Source organism: Saccopteryx leptura, chromosome 8 (assembly GCF_036850995.1).
Source record: "Saccopteryx leptura isolate mSacLep1 chromosome 8, mSacLep1_pri_phased_curated, whole genome shotgun sequence".
NCBI classification, from domain to species: Eukaryota; Metazoa; Chordata; class Mammalia; order Chiroptera; family Emballonuridae; genus Saccopteryx; species Saccopteryx leptura.
In genome coordinates this window covers 14,322,768-14,335,062 of record NC_089510.1, presented here as the reverse complement: position 1 = coordinate 14,335,062, position 12,295 = coordinate 14,322,768, and the positions used below count along the sequence as shown (strand labels likewise).

Genomic DNA, 12,295 nt, shown 5'->3' with positions numbered 1-12,295 from the left:
CGATACATTGTGAAGCGTGCTGTGGAGAGAGTGGGGGTTTCCCCGAGAACATGTCACAGACGCACCTGACCTATTGGGACAGGAGGGGGATGGCGGGTCTGGAATGTCTTTTTTGCGAGACTCATCTCAGACCTAAAAGTTGAGTAGGCGTTACTTGGAGAAAGTTGGCCTAACAGCCAAATACTCCAGTCTCTGTCTTTGTCCCTTAATAATACAGTTTCCACCTGGCAAGAGCATTTAATGATGTTCTAGTATGTACAAACTTGTCTAAAGAACCATTTCCGTACTCATTATCACCTTTTAAAATATTTCTTATATTATTGTGAGACATTAATCAAATCGGAAAAATCTAACACAAGTGCATAATTTGGTTCATTAATTAGCCTTTGTCAAGTGTTCTGTCCATTTCTGTTATGAATTGAACTGAATTAACAAACATTCAGAATGATTTAAAACAGATGGATTCTCCAGATAAAGATCTAGTTTTTAAAAAGTGATACAATTATTGCCCTCAAAAAATGTCATTACATCTTTAATCTCTAACGCATCCAATATAAGAATTGATGAACTTTTTAAAATTTTTCTAACTTTATTGTTCATATTTCACCAGGGAAAGGAGGATAATTAAATTTTTCAAATTCCTATTGCACAATAAGCCACATGTGGCATTTAGAGGAAAACCCAGAACTAAATAATGTTAAACAAAATATTATTTGGCTAAACCAGGATTCCATAACATGTTTAGGTTGGTTCTTATTTAGACTAGTGTATTTATGTACGCTCTCATTATAGTCACTGTCAATAATTATGATAACCACATGTTTAACAATACATGCTCCCAGCTGAAGAGAGCAGTTAGCAAAATGATGAATTGTGCTTAAGTTTATTCTTTTTTTTTCCAAAGGTAATTGTGTAGAAAAGCCTTAAGTCCTGATTTACTGCTTTTACTAAAAGGAAAGAGTTTACTTTCTGGTGTGAAATACAAGACCTGTGAAATTCTAGCATACTTGTGAAATCCAAACATTTTTATGTATTAATCAGTTGTAATGAAAACAAAAAGCCCCCCCCCCCCTGAACAAACAAGTAATAATCCTATTGGGAAAAAAGTGAAAATTTCAGGTGTTAAAAATTGTCTGATGGTTCTTCATTGTTGACTGTGATTTTTAACTCTTAGACGTGTTGGTTCTAAGATCATTTAAACAAATAGTCAGCATAGCAACTGCAAACAATCAAGAAACTAAATTGTGGACCATTGTATTGCTTCAGTAGAGCATCTGAGATTGAAATGGAATTTTCTAACCATTTAACTGGCAAGACAACAAACCAATATGATTTTTTAAAAATCAGACTTTGTGTACCTTAGTGACAACTGGCAATAATTTAAATAGCTAACAATCAGAGATTACTTGTATTTTAGGACAATCGTGTGATGAAATTCTATTTTACTTTTTTAATGATGATGTTGAAAAATACTTTATGACATGGAAAAGTTTTTATAGCATATTGTTGAGTAAAATGTCAGTCACACAGTAGCTTTTAGAATATAATTCAATATTTAAGAAGAAAAGTCATACAAATAGAGCTAAAAGAAAAAGAAAAAAGGATACACAATAAAATGCTGTGACCATGTTATAAATAAAAATTTTTTGCCATTTTTACTTTTGCACTTTCTAAATGTTCTAAAAATATATCACTTCTACATTGTGAAAAAAAAATGCATTAGGACCAATTAGCTTCTGAATATAGGGATACAAACCATTTTGCTTTCAGGATGTATCCCAAAAATATTGGTGATAAAACACTGATGTGCTGAATTTATAAAACAATTTTTTTACTTTGTAGTTGAAACATTGTAAATAGAAAGTTAATATTTGGAAGTCTTTGAATAAATTTTTATAATGTTTTTGTTGGTCAGGTTGTCTTACGGGTTTCAGCAAACATCTGTTTTGTTTCAAAGATACTCATGTGACATATAAATGCAACAAGATAGGTACAGTACCAGCGAAAGGCTACCACCACCTCGGTGAAATAAAGCAGCTTGAAAGTAGTCTGTCGTGGTAGGGAAGCCGAGAAGACGAGATTAGATCAGACCAACAAAGACTTTTAGTTAGAATAATGGAATCGGATGATTTCTTTTGGAATGTGGCCAGGATACTAAAGCGGAGGTGATTAAACTCTTGGGAAAATATATAATTATCCTTGTTAAGACAGTAGGTTTACATTTCATGTCAATTTTCAACAGCAGTTTGTTTCTCGGTGACAATTGTAGGATATGGATTCGGTATTTATCCACAAGAATGAGCGCCTCCATATTTAGAATCTATGTCCTCAATCACACCAGGAAGCTATTAAATCCCAAAGCCTCGATGTAGCTTTTCAAATGTTGAAGTCATTCTCCCCATACACCATAAGAGAAAAATACATGAATAAGCTGTAAAATAAATAACATAAAACTTTCCATATGATAGATAATGCTCTAATTGATTAAATTCTTTATTGTTCATGTTATGGTTCTTATCATTTATGAGAAAGCTGTATACTCTTTTACCAAGGTTAGTAAAACATTAAATATTTAGGTCTACTTTTTATTTACCCAGAAAATAACCTCTAGACAAGAAGTTATAATAGAATTTCAAGATGTTTTTCAAATGTACGCAATACTTCTTTTGAACTGATTAAAATACTGTTAGAACCCGGGTAAAATATTGTATTCAGAATACACAAAGCAGCAGGTGGGGACTAAAACATCATAAGTGTCCAAAATGAGACCTAAAGCCAACATATATACTTCCATCCTCTAAATAGTTATTGAAAAGATTTTTAAAAAGCAATTAAAACCCGAGAACAGGCCCTGGCCGGTTGGCTCAGCGGTAGAGCGTCGGCCTGGCATGCGGAGGACCCGGGTTCGATTCCTGACCAGGGCACATAGGAGAAGCGCCCATTTGCTTCTCTACCCCCCCCTCCTTCCTCTCTGTCTCTCTCTTCCCCTCCCGCAGCCGGGGCTCCATTGGAGCAGGGATGGCCCGGGCGCTGGGGATGGCTCCTTGGCCTCTGCCCCAGGCGCTGGAGTGGCTCTGGTTGAGGCAGAGCGACGCCCCGGAGGGGCAGAGCATCGCCCCCTGGTGGGCAAAGCGTCACCCCTGGTGGGCGTGCCGGGTGGATCCCGGTCGGGCGCATGCAGGAGTCTGTCTGACTGTCTCTCCCCGTTTCCAGCTTCGGAAAAATACAAAAAACAAAACAAAACAAAAAAAACAAAACCTGAGAACATTAAACAGTTTTGTAAAACACATCTGCAGTATTAAACCTAATGTAACTTACAGAATAGTTTGTGTTCGAATTGTAGGCCTATGGAGGAGGTCATTGAGCTGTGCAGCTGGTTACAGCGATCTCAATGTAAGAGAATGTTAATTTACGATTAGAATAGTATATGCCTGGTTCCAGATACACCTAGAAATGAACAGACCTCAAATTCTACAGTAGGATATAAACATCTACACCTCTTTATGTTCTCCAACATATTCTGAATGTCTGAACAAACTTGTAAACATCCTCTTCCACGCTTTCTCAAAAGAGTTCAAAAAAAAACACGAACTCCTTGAACATTTTGGATGTAAAGTGAAATAAATAAATAAATATCTAAATTCCATATGGAAGAAGAACTATACAGATGCCTATATTTCGGTCGCTTTTTTTTATACATACCCAAATAAAAGTAGATCTTGAAATGAACAAAACAAAGCTTACTCATCAATAGTTTTCTCTAGCTAGAACCAAATCTGTAGGAATAACATGACTTTAATCCACAACTTCAATCTGTACCTGACCGTCTGGGGCAGGGGGAAAGATCCAGAACGGGTAAGTGGCTAAGAGCCAAGGTTCTAATCCGTGTTCAGCCTCATATTAGCTCCGTGCTCTCCATCTCCTCGTGCATAAAATGGAATGATAATAGTAACTGGTCTTATAATGCGAGTGTGAGGATTTAAATGAATTAGAATGTACACAGTAGTTAGAACAGTGTACCTCTGGCACATAAGGCTGTGTACATGTTGGCTGTTATCATTTTTATTCTATTAAAAACTGGAGATAGATTTGCCTGACCTGTGGTGGCGCAGTGGATAAAGCGTCAACCTGGAAATGCTGAGGTCGCTGGTTCGAAACCCTGGGCTTGCCTGGTCAAGGCACATATGGGAGTTGATGCTTCCAGCTCCTCCCCCCTTCTCTCTCTCTGTCTCTCCTCTTTCTCTTTCTCTCTCTCTCTCTTCTCTAAAATGAATAAAAAAAATTCTAAAATGAATAAATAAAAATTAAAAAAAAACAAACTGGAGATAGGAAAACTTGATTCCTCTATTGCTGAAGATAAGTGAGAAGCATGTAAAAAACTCACTCCATATTACAGTAATATTATAGTTTGTGTTAGACTGAATCTTATCTAAAGATGAAAGTCTTTTTAAGGTAGAGAATCTTGACCAAGAATTTCTCATTAACCTGCTCTGGTGGAAAGAAATCTCTAGTGATTGAGAGGATTGGATTCTAGTTTTGAGTAAAGCACTATCGAAAGGAGTAGCCTGGGATGAGTCAGTGTCTCTAGACTTCAGGCTTCTCAGTTATGAAAAGTGAATCCTGAAGATCAGTTCTCGTTTGAACTGCATATACTTCCAACTTAGGTTTGAACTTCTTTGCTTCCAAATAACCTGCCCCAAATGAGCATGTGCTCATTTAGTCAGAAACTTGGCTTACAAGTTATTGAAGTCCATATGTGACATTGATTATTAGTTCTCTATTAGTTGAAGTGGATAAAATAAATGAACTATATATTGCAGAAAACGTACTTTAGTACTAGAGAAATAGGTTCTTTAAAGACGCATTTTCCCAAAGGACATATTAACAATGATAGGACTCATTTATTTATTTATTCACTCATTCATTCAATAAATATTTGAATGCTTGCTTGGTACTAGACACTGTTTTGGATGCAGTGAATACAAGAATGAATAAAAATTGTCAAGAAGCCTTGACTTATGTAACTTTCTAAAGAAGTGGGGGGAGGGTGTAGCCAGTAAAAATAAATAAGGAGTGACTTAATATCTTAGCTGGGAATAAGTGCTTTGGAGAAAAAGAAAAACCAAAACGAAACAGAAAAACAAAGCATGAAAGGGATATGGGAAGTCTAGTGTCAGGATGCAGTTTTTAAGTGGGTGGTCAGAACAAACTCGGGGAGGTTTGTTGTTATTAACACCCGAGAGAGGAAAGAGAGTCCGGTTTACAGATGTGTGAGGGTAAGTGTCCCAGCCAGAGAAAAGTGCAAAATCTCTGAGGCGGAGAGCTGCCCCATCCGAATCTAGGAAGAACGCCGAGATGGTGGTGGCGAAGTGAGTGAGCGAGGGCCGGCAATGGAAGAGGAGACCCTGCTGGAAAGGAAGGGAGGCTGGCTCCGGTGAGGCCCTGCAGGCTTCTGGACAGAGCAGTTCTGGCTGGAAGTGAGATGGCAAACTGGGCCCTGGCCGGTTGGCTCAGCGGTAGAGCGTCGGCCTGGCGTGCGGGGGACCCGGGTTTGATTCCCGGCCAGGGCACACAGGAGAAGCGCCCATTTGCTTCTCCACCCCCCCCCCTCGCCAATTTGCTTCTCCACCCCCCCCCTCCACTCCCCCCCCTCGCCAATTTGCTTCTCCACCCCCCCCTCGCCAATTTGCTTCTCCACCCCCCCTCCACCCCCCCCTCGCCAATTCCACCCCCCCTCCACCCCCCCTCGCCAATTTGCTTCTCCACCCCCCCCTCGCCAATTTGCTTCTCCACCCGCCAATTTGCTTCTCCACCCCCCCTCCACCCCCCCTCGCCAATTCCACCCCCCCTCCACCCCCCCCCTCGCCAATTTGCTTCTCCACCCCCCCTCCACCCCCCCCTCGCCAATTTGCTTCTCCACCCCCCCCTCGCCAATTTGCTTCTCCACCCCCCCCTCGCCAATTTGCTTCTCCACCCCCCCCCCTCCTTCCTCTCTGTCTCTCTCTTCCCCTCCCGCAGCCAAGGCTCCATTGGAGCAAAGATGGCCCGGGCGCTGGGGATGGCTCCTTGGCCTCTGCCCCAGGTGCTAGAGGTGCTAGAGTGGCTCTGGTCGTGGCAGAGCGACGCCCGGAGGGGCAGAGCATCGCCCCCTGGTGGGCAGAGCGACGCCCCCTGGTGGGCAGAGCGACGCCCCTGGTCGGGCGCATGCGGGAGTCTGTCTGACTGTCTCTCCCCGTTTCCAGCTTCAGAAAAATACAAAACAAAAAACAAAAAAAAAAGATGGCAAACTGCCGGAGGGCTGGGAGCAGAGGCGAGGCGGGGTCTGTCTGCTCGGGAGTCCGCAGGATCCCTCTGGCTACTCCAGGAAGAAAAGAGGTGTAGTTAATTCAAATTATGGTCTTTCTGAGTAAGGAATACTGTATTGATTATTTCAAGTCACAAGTAAGTGTTCTCCCAAGTAAGGACTATATGTATAGTTTAATCAGGGAAAGCTGACATTCTTAATCTTCAGGTGTGAATGATTAGAGATATTACTACTATAGCAGTGGCGATGTTTAAAATGAGCAATGCTTACTAAAGAAACAGGGCTTCTCCATAGAATATTCCCCTGGCCGGACTTGTGGTGGCGCAGTGGGATGGGGCATCGGCCTGGAGTGCTGAGGTCACCGGTTCAAAACCTTGGGCTCACCCAGTCAAGGCAGACGCGCGGGGCAGCTTCTACAGCTGCTGCTTCCCACTCCTCCTCCCTTCTCTCTCTCCTTCTCCCTCTCCCCTCTCTGAAAATCAATAAATAAAAGTAAAAACTTAAAAAAAAAAAAAGATTCCCCTAGGGACTCACAATGCTTATTTGCATTATAAGGTGATTCGGAATTCCTTAAAAAAATGTTGAATCTGATGTCTCCCAAGACTGTTTTCTCATGGGCCATTTTTACCCTCATGTGCTTTGGTTCCAGACAAGCTGGATTGATATATAAGATCTATGGCTTCTAGCCTGACCAGGCGGTGGCGCAGTGGATAGAGCGTCCAACTGGGATGCGGAGGACCCATGTTCGAGACCCCGAGGTTGCCAGTTTGAGCACCTGCTCATCTGGTTTGAGTAAAGCTTACCAGCTTGGACCCAAGGTCTCTCGCTTAAGCAAGGGGTTACTTGGTCTGCTGAAGGCCCACAATCAAGGCACATATGAGAAAGCAATCAATGAACAACTAAGGTGTCGCAAAGAAAAACTAATGATTGATGCTTCTCATCTCTCTCCATTCCTGTCTGTCTGTCCCTATCTATCCCTCTCTCTGACTCTGTGAAAAAAATGAAACAAAAACAAAACAAAAAAATAGTCTTAAAAAAAATCCATGGCTTCTAGAGATCTGAACTCTGAGTTACAATTTCCTCTCTCAACCTCATCTCTAGATTAGGAGAAGGCCGCCTCCTAGGTCTGTGGTGAGAAACAAGATCAGATGCTTGTGTAGGGTCCAAAACACCCCCCTTCAAACCATGTTACTTCCTGGTCTCCTTTCCTTTATCTTCAAAAACTCTGGGAACTTTGGGGAAGTAAATTTTAGTGAGACACTTGTCACTAATGTCTAAGGTCCCAGGCTGTGTCAGAAGGCGTTTGCAATACAGCAGCTAGTTGGAGAATATCGACAATGTCCCCAAGAGGCTGAGCTGCTAACAGGCGGCCATAGTCATCCTAATTCCACGGCAAACTTGAGTGGGTCGTGGTTTATATCCTTCAGTGCGCCCCAGAGATGGCCAGTGAGCGTGGAGCACAGGATCAGGTGGGTCCGATGGGGTTCTGTCCCCTCCTTTGTTGTATTAAGAACCTGGGCTCAGGGAACAGTGCCTCACATCTTCAGTAAGTGAAGACAACCCCCGGAATCTCCTCTCTCCATGGTCCTCCTTTGGGGCGCATAATTACCCCATTCTGAAAGGCAGAGAAAGACACAAAGGAAAGTAATGCTGTTAAAATGGGCCCTATGTACATTTAAAAGACAACATCATGTTAAACTTTACTCTCTTTCATGAATACGAGGAATAAAGTCACATGTATTTTATAATCCTATCTAGCATTTTTTTTTCTCTTTCATTTTCGATTTACTGCTCTAACCCTAAATTTTTCTTTCTTCCTTAACCTTTTACTGCTTGTGACAATCTGTACCTTACCATATGTGATTTATTACACGGGACTTGCTGCTGTCACTTGAATCAGTTCATCTGTATTGCTAGAATCAGTAAATCTGTATTGCTCATTTGAGCAAAACTACATGTTTCCCCAGGTAACTACCATATGAAGTTTAGTAAGGAAAACTAAACACTTTGATTAGCAGGAGTAGGGGTTTAGAGATATTGCTACAGTACCAGCATGGCATAGACTGAGCAATATTTACTAAAAAGACACAAGGCTTCCGGAAACACAATAGACGTTCCAACAGATGGGAGTTTGTTTCTCTTTCTTAGGGTTACTTTAGGTGACTTTCTGAAAGTGCGTCTTTTCTTATAAACCCAAACCTAGAAATATATTCAAATATGAAAAATTTCAAATAGGCAACTCAGTTCATTAACTTAGAAAACAACAATTGTACAGATTATTCAGCAGGCTCGTGCAGAAGTGGCTACAGTAGCTGTTGCACCCCGAGGGTGGGAGGCCGGAGAAGACAGCGCCGCCTCTGCCTTCTGCGTACTCGTTCCAGTGCCGCTTCTCACCGGGTCTCCAGCCTCGGCGTTGCATCCCAGGCTCTCTCTGCTTCTAGGACTTATTCCTAAGAGGGAACCAGAGAGATGCTCTGTTGGTAGTTCCCTAAGGAACTCCACTCTGCTTCTCCTGACCTGGGTCAGGGACACCCGGAATCCCTGCGGAGACCCCGGGAGTGTTGTTCTTTCCCGAGTCCCCATAACTAACACCACCACCAAGGATAAGATCAGCTCAGACCCACGCGAGAGGTCAGTCCTGCTCCAGAATTTGGACTGTCAGAGAAGCCTCCATTCACAGGACTGTTAGAGTGTGATATTTTCAGGTTTTCTCAAAATTCTCCAGGAGGGATTTTAGGGATCCTGATTTCATCAGTTTCAAACGAGATCAGAATCCTTGAAACAGAACTTTAAAATCCATGTTGGCTTGTCCAGACCACCGTGATCGGCACAGGGTTTCTGAGCGCACATGAAGACGCTGTCTCTTCACCCAACCGCTGTCTCTTTGTCTCCCAACCAGCCGGTCTGGAATGAGTCACAGTTCTATTGCTCACGCCTGAAGGCCTGGCCTGCGTAGGAGCCTTAGCCGTGTGTACACACCCACACTTCCACGTATACAGACACACTGAGTATGTCATGCGTTCTCCCAGGTAATTTAATGTCAGTAGGAGAACTAGGAAATGTGCTTCGATTTATCCATCTCCAGGACTGTACTGAGCTGTCTGTCATATAACCCCAACCACACTTTGTTTTTACTTTTTCAGACAGATTCCACTTGGAAGCTTGTGTAGCCCCTCATAGCATGAGCGCGGAGGGCGTGGCCAAGGGCTTTCTGTTTGCATCTTGCCCCAGCAGAGCCCTTTCCTGTTTCTTGCAGATTAGATGAGGCCTAGGAAGTGGTTGTTTGCAAGGGTCAGAGGGAGTGAGTAATAATAAGAAGTTCTGAAAGTTCTCAGGTACATTGAGTTTCACTTCATATAGATCCCGATACCTTCTGAATACAAACTTCTGGAGACCAAGTGATAGAGCCTCTTCGGAGATATAGCTTCCAGATACTCTACTTTATATCTAAAACTATGTGTCCTTAACTAAGTGAAAGTTCAAAATCTTTATTTAAAACGCACTCAAATGGTACGAGTATTCGAAGGGTTCTCTCTCTCTTTCTCTTAAGTTCCATGCTTTAGATTCTTTTTCTATAAAGAGGTAAGTTTATCTTAAAAGCACATTTTTATCCCAAGAAAGGAAGATATGCTAGTCTATGTTTCTCACTAAATAGCCTTTCATAAAGGCCAAATCAATGTATGTTTTTCAGCATTTACTGCACATTCTTGTTTTTTATTGCTGGAGAGATTTGGGTTGGAGTCTTTGATATCTTATCTCCAGCGTGTTGACTGAATTTTCAGTCAGCTTTCTCAGGATTAAACTCTCCTTCACTTTCAGAGATAGGTCCTGTTCACCGGATATTTTTTTTCTACACAATGCTGTTCCTAAGTCATTGGCTGTACCAGCACCAACCAAAATGAGTGTACAGTTTGCTTTTTAAAATTATGTTCTGTTAGGTCATGCATGTGTTCACTTAGAGAGAGAGAGAGAGAGAGAGAGAGAGAGAGAAAAGCACAATCTTATAGAGAAAAGAGCAAATCCATCCCCGCCTCTTCATCTATCATGATTTTGTCCTGTCCAGACAGACCCACTGTAAGCAGGTGCTGGTAGAGCCTGATACATACCAAATAATTATTTTGAAGCTATTGTACATAAGCTTGTAGATAATAATTTAATAAAAAGAATAATTCTAAACACCAATATCTGCCATGTATTGTACACTCACTGTATCTCAGGTGTTTTATGAACAGTGTCTTGTTTAATAAGCAAGAAAGAAAACTGAAAGAATGCCAGACAGCCCTGATATCAGATGTGCTAGGTTCGTTTTGGATTTGGTATGATTTGTTCATACTGGTTAATATTTCAAGAGTTTCTATTTCTCAGAAAAGAAAGTTGAGATTGGGCATGTTAACAGGGCTAGTCACTGGCAAGTTGGGGTTTCAAGGGGGGTTGATGGGATGCCAGAGCCCACGCCCTCTGGGTTTGAAACGCCCAATGGCCTCTCTTATACGAACTCTGGGGCAGTCAGGCTTTTTCCACTTGTCCCTCTTCCTTCATCGATACCCCATTGTTACCATTCTGACGCCTAGAGTTACTGATGCTGAAGGAGAAGCTGTCCAGTGAGATGTACAGAAGAGACCCCTTAGTCCAGCCTGTGCCTTAGAATCGGATAGCCTTCGATCTGAAACTCAACAACTACAATTTAAAAGAAAGTGATTATTGTAATTGAATACCCACTTATTATCCAGATATGTCCTTTTAAAAATTTTATTATTATTATATTTTATTTAGAGAAAGAGAGGGAAGAAAGGAGACGGGAGGGAGGGAAGGAGGGAGAGAGAGAGAAACACTCTTGACCAGGGATTGAACCCACCACCTTGGCTTATCTGCGATGGTCTAACTAACTGAGTTACCTGAACAAGGCCCAGATATATTATTTTTAATTTTTATTTTTTTTGTATTTTTCCAAAGCTGGAAATGGGGAGGCAGTCAGACAGACTCCCACATGTGCCCTACAGAGATCCGCCCAGCATGCCCACCAGGGGGCGATGCTCCGCCCATCCGGTGCGTTGGTCTGTTGCAACCTGAACCATTCTAGCCCCTGAGGCAGAGGCCATAGAGCCATCCCCAGCGCCCAGGCCAACTTTGCTATAATGGAGCCTTGACTGCAGGAGGGGAAGAGAGAGACAGAGAGGAAGGAGAGGAGGAGGGGTGGAGAAGCAGATGGGCACTTCTCCTGTGTGCCCTGGCCGGGAATCAAACCTGGGACTCCTGCACGCCAGGCCGATGTTCTACCACTGAGCCAACCGGCCAGAGCCAAGATATATTATTGGTAAGAGTTCTTTAACCTTTTTCATCTCATGGTACACAAACTAATGACCAAAATTCTGCGGCACACCAAAAAATAACTTTTTATTTTTGCCTATCTTATAAAATACAGGTAAAATTTTGATTTAGTCACAACTGACGGCTATTGTTGTGTCGACTGTGCTCATTTTTTAACTTGACAGTCTAAGGGGAGAAAAGGTCAGAGCCCCAGACTAAATGTCAGGTATCGCCCCGTGTTTCAAAATTTCATTGGGGCACACCAGTGTGCCTCTTGGGGCATTCGGATTGAAAATCGCTGTTCTACATAACCATCTCTCTACTTCCTCTCCTGATGGCTCGTCAGCCCAAATTTGATTGAAAAAAAGGGGGGGGGGAGAAATGGGGAATGATGAGGGGTAGAGTTTTTGAGAGTTTATTCCAACTCCTGGAAGCGGTAAGGAAGAGGTTAACCTGGACCAGGAGGATTTTTGAAGTCTTTGGCTGGGAGGTTCCATTCGGAGAAAGGTGCGGGGGAGCTAGGGTAACGAGAGAAACAAGGCAAGTTCCCATCTGCTTGGGTTTCTGGTCCTGAGCAGTTTGCTTCTCACCTTAAGGGCGCAGTCGGGCACCTCTGGCTTGTGGATGGAAATATTAACGATCAAAACTTGGCAGACCGGGTCGAGTGAAGCATGGAAAGTACCG

General features: G+C 42.6%; 1 protein-coding gene across 5 annotated transcripts in view; it reads left to right on the top strand.

Annotated features, from left to right (window-relative positions):
- ROBO1 (roundabout guidance receptor 1) overlaps positions 1-12,295 on the top strand; it is a 1,145,453-nt gene that overhangs the window by 696,622 nt on the left and 436,536 nt on the right. The window lies entirely within an intron of this gene.